The sequence below is a fragment of the Saimiri boliviensis genome, chromosome 10, assembly GCF_048565385.1.
Source record: "Saimiri boliviensis isolate mSaiBol1 chromosome 10, mSaiBol1.pri, whole genome shotgun sequence".
Taxonomy (NCBI): domain Eukaryota; kingdom Metazoa; phylum Chordata; class Mammalia; order Primates; family Cebidae; genus Saimiri; species Saimiri boliviensis.
Window position 1 is genome coordinate 25,366,687 of NC_133458.1, and position 12,227 is coordinate 25,378,913.

Genomic DNA, 12,227 nt, shown 5'->3' on the forward strand with positions numbered 1-12,227 from the left:
CCCCAAAACCTAAAATGCAATAAAAAAAAATAAATAAAAAGAAAAAAGAAAAAAGAAAAAAAAAAAGGAATAGTCAGGAGACAAGAGCAACTGACACAAAGGAGACAAGGGATGGATGGTGGAAAGTGAAACCAGGAGTCAGCGGGGCTGGACCCTGCAGAGCCATATGGACCTTGGATAAACTCATAGTGTGCACTCCTGCTAATATACCCACAGCTCAGCATGGTTGCCTCCACCCTAGGCTTTCGTCATCTTTCAACACAAACACCCTCCAACTAGAAAGTTCTGCTTCTCATATTTCAAATTCCCAAGAGCGGAAGTCTAGTTGCTGATTCTAGCCAGTGGCCAGTCTTCACCAAATCAGGCTCAGGTCCTCCAAGCAGGGGTTTGGCATAGACTGGCCATCCCATCCTTGTTCTGAGCTCTGGCTGATCAGGCAGTGACAAACATCCTATGAGAAGAAACTGTGAATGGGGCCTCAACTACTGATGGGATCCAAGCAGTCAATTCAGGGACAGAATGAGAGGATCTCCCATTTATCTCTCTCAATGGGAGAAAGTATCTCCCTCTCTTCCCCATTCTGCTGTAATCCCCTGATATCACTTGTTGGAAGGGACACTGGAAAGGGCCAGAAAGTCCTTTGTACATTGTTTGTAGACAGTTTGATCCTATTGAAGGATGATAATAGGCAGGGGTGGTGGGTGGAATCTGCATTTGTCAATTTGCTTGAAATTACAACAAGAATGGAAACCCTTCAGATGGATGTGGAAGATTCAGAATCCTGATTTGCTGAATCTCTCCCTCTCCCCTCCCCCCAAAAAAACTCAAAAACAAAAAGCAAAATCTTTCCTGCTTCTGATTACCTTGTCTCTAAAAACCTTCGTCTCTGAGTTTCCCTGTGTGACACAATGATTTTTTAAGCATCCAGGAAAAGGTTTTGTGAACCCTGGTATTGAGTTCTGATCCTAATTTTCTCAGCTGGGAAATGGCAGGGCGTCCTGCCACTTATACTATGCCATCTGACCCTCAGAAACCTTTGCAGGGCAAAAACAAGAGACATCCTCCCAGCACAGGAGAACGGGATCATGAAGGTCATGCAGCAGGCTAAGTCATTCCTGCCACTCCTGGGCCTGGGCCCCGGTAGGGCATCCTTATCTGGGACCCTGCAGAGACCACAGAGAGAAAGTCTGAGTAGGTCAGCAGCAGGAAAATTGCCACTATCTGTCCTCTTGCCTCCCTGGACCCCCTCATGGCCACGCTGTCCTTGATCTCCCTCCAGCAGTCCATGCCCTTAGGTCCAGTCCCAGAAAATCCGTCACTTGCTGCTCTGGTCTTTACCAAATCTTAATTTCCAAGTTTCTGAAAATTTCATTTTCTCTATGATGGAATTCATGTCTCCTTTTGTGAAGGGAGCTGGACTCAAATGTCAGAAACTGTACTCCCCTTTTTTTATATACAACAGCCAGGGTCTGTTTCTGCTTTCGTCCTTTGGCAAGAATGGAGCCGGGATGAATAATAGTGGGAATGAAGGGGGACAGGCAGCAGCCTGGCTGTGTCCCACTGTCAGATTTAAATACTAGCTGTGCTACCCAACTCTTCCCACCCTCCTGGGCCTGGACCTACCCCACCGGGCTCTTCTTGTTTACATCTTAGAGTTAAGCCCAGCAATCAGAACTCTAGCTGCTGAGAAGTTCAAAGCCATGGAATAAGGAGCTGAAGCTGGCAGGTGCCCATAGGACAAGATGGGTCTTTGGATGCAGTCCCCTGCATTGGACAGGCCAACCCCGATCAAACAGAAAGATGTTTCCCCATCATGTCTCTGGCTTTCCTCTCTTGCAACCTTTCTGGCTGACCCCTCAGAACAAGAAAGGTCTTAATTTCTTCTGTGGTATCCAACCTGTACTAATGCACCCTCATGTAGCGTGCAACTGTGCTGGCTGTCTGCATTTTAAAAGCGTAATCACTTAGTACTGAAAGACCCACTTTATCTCTTATTAAAGGAACTGTGAGATAAGTCAGGGAGAAAGAGAGAAAACCCCTTCCTCTATAGTAAGGTACTGAGTGGTCCACATGGGGTCACAGGGAGGATGGAGGAGGGCTGGCAGGATAGGGTGGAGTTGTCCTAGAGTACAGGGAATCTTGTCCCTTGGGAGCAGGAGCAGTAAGAGGAAAGGGTGCCCAGCTCTTGGGGAGTAAGGGATCTGATTTCTTGTGTTTAACAGTCCTTTATAGTTTTGATAAGAATGAGGAGATGGTTATCAGGAATTGTGAAGGGCCAGATGTGGTGGCTCATGCCTGCAATCCCAGCACTTTGGGAGGCTGAGGTAGGAGAATCACTTGAGCTCAGGAGTTCGAGACCAGCCTGGGCAACAGAGTGAGATCTTGTCTCTATACAAATAAAAAATTAATTGGGCATGATGATGCATGCCTATAGTCCTGGCTACTCAGGATGCTGAGGTGAAAGGATTGCTTGAACCTGGGAGATTGAAGCTGCAGTGAGCTATGATGGCACCACTGCACTCCAGCACGGGTGACAGAGCAAGACCTTGTCTTTGAGAAAAAAAAAAATGAAGGGTATGAGGTTTTACCCTCCTTGTGAGCCAACCAGTTAACCTGCCACAATTCCATCTATGATGGCACCACTGCACTCCATCCAGCCTGGGTGACAGAGCAAGACCTTGTCTTTGAGAGAAAAAAAAAAAAGAATTGAAGGGTATTAGGTTTTACCCTCCTTGCAAGTCAACCAGTTAACCTGCCACAGTTCCATGGGTGCTAGCAGAAGACTTGAGATATTTTAGTGTGGGATAAAGCATTCTCTAATTAATAGCAATAGCCAGGATGTCACCATTTGCACCAGGTTCCCAAGCCCCATTTTCCACAGGAATAAAAAGGGCTACGTGACACCCCCATAGTCAGTGGATTGAGTCACAGAAGAAAACCCTGACAGCTGGGAAACTCGAATCAAATTCTATCGGGCAATTATTAGCCCGTTGTAATCCATTCTAAGCCTGTCTGACCTTTGTCCTTGAGGGAGGCATAATCATTAGACCAGACAGTAAATCAACCTCCCCCTTTGCTCTGCAAAGAAAAACTATATCTTCCAAAGATGTTTCCCGTACCAAGATCATTCAAAAGATAATTCAGAACCAAAGTAGTCAGTACCTGTGCTTACGAGATTTACAGAAAATCAAGAGATCTAATGAAAACCATCTCCCAAAAATGGTTACACAGTACACAGCTTCAGGGAACACTTCTACTGCCATTAATGTCAATAAATAATATTGGGGAACTGACAATATGAGAAAACAGAAGCTAAAATATCATCTGGGTATATGAATATAAAACGAAACATAGGCTTATAGGTGCTGTGCTTCCCATTGGTGTCCATAACCAGATAATACAGTAACAATTATGCACAGCAGGAAGGATAGGTCAGATAAACCTTTCAAGGGTTGCACTTGATCATAGAACCTCTACACTACATCACTTGATATGGCCCTACAGGCCACTGAGGCTGTATTCACTTTTTTCCAATCTTTTTTCTTCATTCTTCAGATTACATCATTTCTGTTATCTTCAAGTTCAACAACTGTTTCTTTTCTCATTCCAATGACTGCTAAGCCCATCCAGTGAATTTTCCAAATCGGATCTACTTCTTTAGTTTTAGCATTTCTATTTGGTTCTTTTCTTTCTTTCTTTTTCATTTCTATGCTGAGATTCCTCATCTGCTCATTAGAATGATATTTGACTTCAAGTTCTTACACATTTTGTATTTACTATGTTTAAATCCTTTTGTGACATCTAGGGTTATTTCTCTATGGACTGGTTTTTCTCTTGGCTGTGGGTTATATTTTCCTGTTTCTTATATGTTTGATAGTTTTTTATTCTGTACCGGGCATTGACAGTGATATGTTGCAGAATCTCAGATTCTTCTTTCTCGGAAGAGCATTGATTTTCATTCCAGCAGGGACTTCAATTGACTGGACTCAAACTGCAAATCCTGTGTCTCCTGCAGGGGGCAGCACCCGAAATCTCTGCTCAGTTCTTTCCGCCGTTCAGTTTCACTTTTTTCCGGGGTCCCTTGGTGCCAAATTCAGGGGTCCTCCAAGAATTTGGTCAAAGTTTATATGTAGATTTTGGGTCTCCTTCTTCTCTGGACGCCTCCTTTGAGATTTCCACCGTGACTCTGCAGTTGTTCTGGCTACCGTGAACTCTGTCTCCTGATGCTGCAAGCAGGGCTCCTCAGCTTCTGCAGGAACTCCAGCTCTGTGTCAGGTGGAGCGCCTGGGAGTGGCCTAGGGACTAAGCCACAAATGTGAATCTCTCCCGGCACAGTTCCCTACGTTCAAGAGTCAACTCCCCTCTAACCATGCCTGTCTTTGGTCACTCTCCAGCTCCTTCAAATTGCTGTTCTTTATATTTTAACTCGTGCGTCAAGTTAGTCTGCTACAAGCTGTTTTACCGCAACAGGGAAGTGGAACCATTCCCTACAGTGCTTTCCAATCCATTTCTTTCTACACTGTACTGTTAGTACTGTTAAAATGCTATACGTTATTCCATCATATTGCCATTATATTCAACAAAACTTATGTAACGTTTAACTACTGGTAGACACTTAAGATGTTTCCAGCTTTTGATATAATACCATTTGTGATCTCTGGAGTTAGAGTTTCCACTGCAGGAATGGCACAAGATAATTCCTCTTATTTGGTAGGAAACATATATATTAGTACCTCTTTTTGTTTCTACTTAACTAAACTTTTAACATATCTATTTCATATGTTTACAAGATAATGTATTATTACGCTACAAGTAAGTAATTTATTTAAAATATATAGGTAGATTAGGGTATACCCTTAATTTTGCTTAGTTGTTTTTACTAACAAGGATATATGACTTTAAAGTCTGGAGGATACTATTATGAATAATGCTTTAATGAATACATAGATATGTATTTGGCATAATACTGATTATTTACTTAAGAAAATTACTCAAAAATAGAATTGCTAGACCAAAGGTTGTGCACTATTTTTTAAGTTTCTGATTCATAGCATCAATATTTTAAATAATTCTCCACAAGGGCTGTACCAACGCACCCTCAAAGCTGCAGAAAATGAGCATACACTCTCACATCCATAATCTGCCAACACTGACTACAGTTAGTGGAGTTTTTAATCCCATATTTAAAAGTTTTATAGATGAACAACAATATTTTGGTTTAATGAGAACACCATCCTTTACTCATGGAGTTGAACATTTTTCATATACTTATTATATTAAATTTCCTTTTAAATTGTCTATTTCCTTTGCTTTTTTCTATTAAAATAATTCATCTTTTATTTTAAAATTAATTTAAGAACTCTTTTATAGTAAATATATTCATCTTTGGTTTGCTATATTACAAAAATGTTTTTCAGCTTATTATTTGCCTCTATTTGTTAATGATATTTTCACATACATAATGCATTAATGTCAAATTTATCAGTCATTTTCTTCATGGTTGATGTCTTTTGAAGTATACTTACAGAGTCATTCCACACCCTAAGATTATATAGCCATAACAATTTTTCTTTTAGGATATTTACATTGAAATCTTTAACTCATGTAGAATTTGTCATGATAAATTATTCAAGATGAAAATCTCATCATCTACTAGAATTTTATATATATGTGTTTGGAGGTATTTCTGGGTGTTCATTGAAATTCACTGATCTGTTCAACTACTATGTTCTTGTTACAATCCTCTAGCTTTTATAATAATATGTTCTAACATGGGACATTACATTTCAAGAACAATGACAAACCAGAAAGCACTCAAAAGTGGAGCTAGAAAACCACTTCATGTAATAAATATTTTAAAAACTAAGAACGGTTAACTTTGAGAAGATTCAATTCCTGTCGAAAGGAGGAATTCAATAAGTAACCTAAAGGGATACATCACAGCAATTTTTCAAATAGTTAAAGATCTGTTATACAGATTGGAATAGATCTGAGTGACTCTAGAGGAAACAACAAGGGAAAATGGGTGGAAATTACTAGAGGAAAATTTTGGCTAAACAAAGAGCTTTCCTAACAACCAAAGTTGTTTAGCAAGAAAACAAGCTGTCTTGAAGAAGGGTGGGGTAGGAGCAGGCTTCTCTTTGCTGGAAAAGTTAAAAAATAGGTAACTAATTTTTCAAGATTCAATGAAGAGGATATATGCAACAAACAAGGGACTAGGCTGCTTGAGGGACATTCAAACTCTAAAATCCTGGCATCTCTGATGTTGCTATTCTAAAAAAATCAATGTCATAAATTCATTAACATCAAGCCCTAACCAGTGAAGAGTCAGTATTGAGAGGTCCCTATGGCAATACAGCAAAGCCGTTGGTTTCTGAAACCTTAGAAGCTGTGGTTCACTTTTTCTTTGTCTATGAGGTAATGGGTGCAGCGCTGCAGCTGGAATGCAGGATACAAAGAAATAGAAATTTAATGGGTGCCCACAAAGCCTTCATTTTTGCTCAGTCTTTTAGATGTGATTCAGGTTGCCCTGTGGCACAAGGATGTATTTTCCCTAACAAACAAGAAAAAAAAGTGGTCCAGAATCCTGGGTCTCATTTTCATCCTGGTTCTGCAGACACCAAAGCACTGAGCAAAGATATGCTCTGTCCCCTACTCACCTCCACAGGGTATGGAGAAGAGAGTTTTCCTTTAATGCCTCAGCAAAATATTTCAAGGTCCTGAGAGCTATCCTGTTTAAATGCAATGATTTTATCTATTATTTATCTCACGGCTTTTGGAGAGAAGGTATTTCAGTATTGCTAAGAAGAGAAGAAGAGCTTTGAAGCAGTACTCTTTGGGCTTATTTCCCTTGGGAGTAAGCAGTGGCCAAGAACAGGACAGCAGAGGTATTGTCCTCTAGGGTGGAGGAACATTGTTTCTGAGGAGATTGGCTCAGTGAGTGTCCAGTTCCCTCAGCATTCTGGTTATTGTCCTCTGAAGACCCACAGCTCTCATTTCATTAAAGGCATGGGTAGATGGAGAAAGCATCATCGTAACTTAAAATCTCCAGAGTCCATCAGATGTCTAGCTTTGCAGGACCCAAATAAATACTTTGCGAACATAAAACATGAGGCGGAGAGTGGACAGTACAAGATGTTAAAACCTATTAAAATTGATACAATTAAGCATTAAAATATAAATGGAGAAGTGCATGGGCCTTATAAACATAATGGTGAATGAAAAAAGGCAGACACAAAAGAGCTCTGTATGCATCCATTTATATAAAATTTTAAGGCAAGCAAACTAATTTACGGTGTTTAAAGTCATGATAACAGTTATCTTTCCTGGAGGGCCAGTGGTAGTACCTGGAAGGGGCACCAGGGGCCTCAGGATGCTGGTAATGTTCTGTTCTTAATCTGAGCACTGGTTGCTTGGGTGTACTCAGTTTGTGAAAAATTCATTGAATTGTACAATATGCACTCTTTTGTACATGTTGTTTTTTTTTTTTTTTAAAGTCACAACAAGAGGAAAGTGGTAAGCTGGCACTTCTTGGCACCCTTCCAAGGGCTCCCACATGTTTATGCCATTTAATTCTCCTAACATGTAAAGTAAATCATGTTTTCTTCATTTTATTTTTTCAGTAGGGATTATGGTAACACTGAGGGATTACAAAATGGGGTAGTATCACATGACTAGCAAGTCTGAGCAAATATGGGTATTCCAGACTTAAATCCTAAGCTCAAGTTCTCACCAAATATTCACAATAAATGGAGCAAAGTTATCACCCCCGAACCAGGGAGGAGAGGAGAGCCAGCATTTAGACCCTCTCTAGGATTTTAACCACAATCCGTGATTCCAAGGACACCTTCCAAGTCAGGGAAGAATCTGTGTTCCTAGAGTCGTAGTGGGTTCTGAGCTACGTAGGGGCCCCTTGTAGGCTCTGCAGCATTCAAAATTCATTTCTTGGGTCCTCTGTCATCAGCCCATAGGAGCCGCAGCTGAGTCACAGTGCTTTGCAGACTCCTCCCAAGACCAAAGTAAGGGAAGGGAGATGGAGAGAAAATGCACGTGACCTGTTCCCTCTCAGATACTTAATCAGATCTGTTAGGCAGAAGCATGGGCCTCAGACAAAACTAAATTATGGCTTCTTCATTTCCCAGGGGAAAGTTCTTTGCCCCAGGCTTTAGGAAACTGTTACAGCAGCTACTGATGCTGGTATATTCAGAAGACATTACTTTCCCGGCCAGGGACCACCTCCCTGTGCTCTTATAGCTCCCAAACCCTGAAGGTGCCAGCAGGGCTACCTTCCCTCAGCCTGACGGGGACATCATTTCTGCACAGAAAAGCAAGAATAGCCTTTACCGCTCTTGTCACCTAGGCCCTGGTGTAGCACTGTTTGTGTCCTTCCTGGGAATACTGCATTGCAGAGACTATGTCCTGGGTTCACCATGCCCCTTTCACTGGCCTGGGAACACAGGAAGACTGCATTTCCAAGCTTCTTTGGAATTAAGCTAGAACCATATGACTAGTCATGACCATTGGTCTATGAGGGAAATTAGGTGTGCAACTTCTAAGCCAAATCGCTAAAGAGAGACTGAGTTCTCCACACACTTGATTCCCTTCCTATAAAGATGTGGATGACACGTGTCCCAGAGGCTGAGCAAGGTTCAAGTGACCAGCATGCTCAGGTCAGCTTACAGAGGGAAGCAGCCTTGGAAATGGGCAGTTGTTGACTTAGAGAAAAAAACTTATGTGCAAACCACTGAGATTTTCTTCCCCTGCATCAGTTAGTACAATCTAACGCAAACTTCTTTTAACTTTGCTTATACCCTCTCTAGGAACCAGCCAAAAACTTGGGAGACAGACACCCTCAAGTCCTTCCCCTCTTTCCTATTTTTTTTTCTTTTAATATGTTTCTCTCCTTCTCTACATAAATATCATCAGAGATAGTCCCTGGGAAGCAGTGTCATAAGCCCCACTGTTCAGGAAACTAATCAGATTTTAAGACTCAGCTGGAGCTGGTTGGTGGTGGTAGTGGTGTTGGCAGTAGCAGTGGTGGTGTGTGTATGTGAGAAAGAGTGTTTGTTATTTGGGAAATGTGGTGGTAATATTATAGCACTGACTCACAAACCACTCTCAAGAATCTGATGTTGCCAAGTAGGTCTGAGAATGAGCTATGTTGAAGGGAATCAGCTTTTCCTTGGTGGCTGACTGGCTGTATGGCTTTCTTTTGGGGACAGCCCTACCAGAGATAAAAACATGCTGGTTCTCCTTAACTTGCAGCCACGAAAAAGAAAAGAGCATCAGGATTCTTCACGAGCCTGATTTGAACATCCTCCAGTGGAAATTCTCTGAGTACCTCACTGACATTCTGGAAAAAGTGCATGGATCCTATTCTAGCTCTCTCCTGAGTTTCTAGGCAAAAACAACAACAACAACAACAACAACAACAACAACAGCAACAACAACAACAAATCAAATTTGGCAAATCTCTAGCTAGGCAGTCATACCAGCAGTGAGTGGATTTTCAAGTCAAGAGAGGAAGAATGCCTGGCTCAACAGGTAGGGTGGGGCCAGGATAGATGGGATGCAAGAAAGTAGAGGTTTCCCAGAGTTTGAACCCAACTCTATGTTAGCAAATTCAGAATTTCTGGAAGAAAATTCTGAAAGAGCAACAGACAATTGGGCCGTATTTTCTGTTCAGTGGTTTCTGAGGTCAAGGAGAAGGCAGCATCCATGAAACAAATAAACCAAAAATACTGATAAAATTTGCTTTGGAAGCAGAAACTATTCTCCATAATAACAACGCTTCACATTTTAAAATAGATATCTCCCTTTCCTTCAAAGATGGTTTGCACGCCTTTATTATATCTCATCCTTGCAGCTATGCTATCCGGCAGACATAGTAAAAATGAAGGGCAAAATAGGAGCTATGGTTTACCTGGTCTCCAATATTGCCAGGCACTGTGCATAGGACAAACAAGGTCATTTAATCCTCACATACATTTTATCAGAAATATTATCTCTCGTTGTAAATTAAGACATTAGGGCTCAGAAAGGATAACTCATCCACTGTCATCTAAGTCATCATGGCAATACTCAGATTCTAACTGACATGGTTTTAATGTATTCCCCAAAATGTATGCATTCAAAACTTATTCCTGGTGCAATGGGGTTTAAGTTGGGGTCTAATGAGAGGCAATTTGGCCATGATGGCTCTACCCACATCAATGAATTAAAGCCATTATTGTGGGAGTGTGTTCATTATCACAGGAATAGGTTCCTTGTAAAAGGATGAGTTCCTCCCCATCATCAGATGCCAGACCATTGATCTTGGATTTCCCAGCTTCTAGAAATGTAAACCAATAAATGTTTGTTCATTGTAAATTACCCCATCTGTGGCATTCGGTTATAGCATCACAAAATGGGCTAAGACATCATCCCAAATGTATGTGACATCAAAGCCCATTATTTTTATGGATGTTTTTATTGTGTTTGTTGACCAATGTCATAGAACAAATCAATGATGGAATCAGGCCTAGGAGCGGGTTCTGCTACGAGCCTTGATACCTAATTCTGAGCTCTATTTGGTGAGCCATCGTGCATAAAAGCATCTAATTGTAAATAAAACATGCTTATTCACTGACACCCAAATGAAATTCACAGGGCCCAATAGCGAAGGGCAAGCACCTACCTGCCACCCACTGTTTCCCTACCCTGAACCTACTCTCTTCCAGTGCCCAAGCAAGCTCCAAAGTACAAAGCAAAGGGGTTTTAAGAGCAGGTATATCAAACTATGTGCCAGAACCCAGTTTTTAAGATTATACCAATGACACCCTCCTATTTTACTAGTCAAGTTCAGAAATGTTAGAACTAGAGAGTCAAGTTGCTATTTTAAGTTAAGGATTTGTTCCCTATTTCCCAAGTTCATTTGGGATGGCTTATGAAATGAGATAGTGTATGAAATAGGATAATGGTGGTGGAGGGGAAGCACATTCAAAAGGATCAGACAAATAGAGATTATCGAGCACTTGAAATGAGTTAATTATCACTGCTGAGGCTAAAATTTAGCGCATTTCCTAGCAGGTTATGCACAAAAAGGAAACACAGTTCTCATTATCTAATGATAATGATTTTAAAATAATTAATTAGCTTTTAAAATCATGTTATGAGTGTCTCGTGTGTGTGTGTGTGTGTGTGTGTGTGTGTGTGTGTGTCTGACTGATTACAAGGAGAAATGTACCTTGAGCTTATTTATCTGTAAGAAACAATAGAGACTATAGGTATTATTCTTTCTTCCCTTTCTCCTTCACTCTTTTCTTTCCTTCCTTTCTTCCTCCTCCTTCTCCTCCTTCTTTGGTTTAAGAAATATATAAAAGTACAAAGAATAATAACTACTATGCACTCAACACCCCAAACTAATTTGTGCCTTATTTTGTAACATAAAATAAATGGAATCACTCTAGACAAAATGGAAGCATCTTATCATTTTCAAGTTCATTTTCTATCCTCTCTTCCAAGGTACTATTACTATCATTAATTCGGTGTGCATTTTTTAAAACCGTGTTTTTATATTATATAAAATACAATACAAATATACATGTAATAGTATTAAGTTGTGTTATTTGTATAAATGGGATAGTATTAAGCATAGCATTCTGTAACTTACATTTCTCACTCAATATTATGCTTCTGTTCACGCTGATACACACAGATCGAGTTAATTCATTTTACTTGCTGAATAATATTCAATTATATGACTATATCGCAATTTATTTCATTATTTACTGGACATGCTGTTTCTCATTTTTCAGCATTACAATCAAATTTACTATGGATATTCTTGCATCTGGCAGTTTGAATACGTTAGGGAATATTCCTTAGTATTAATATCTGGACATGGAATCATATGTCTATTTTAAATTTTTTTAAATTGCAGACAACAGAATCTACTATAGCTTGTTTAAGAAAAAAAAAAGGCTTCATTAAATGATCTTGGATGGATGGTGATATGGTTTGGCTGTGTCCCCACCCAATTCTCATCTTCAATTATAGTTCCCATAATTCCCTGTGATGGGGAGGGACCCCGTGGAAGGTGGAAGGTACTTAAATCATGGGGGCAGTCTCCTCCATGCTATTCTCATGATAGTAAGTTCTTACGAAATCGGAGGACTTTATAAGGGGCTTTCTCTGTCACTCAGCTCTCGTTTTTTCTCCTTCCTGCTGCGCTGTGAGGAAAAACATGT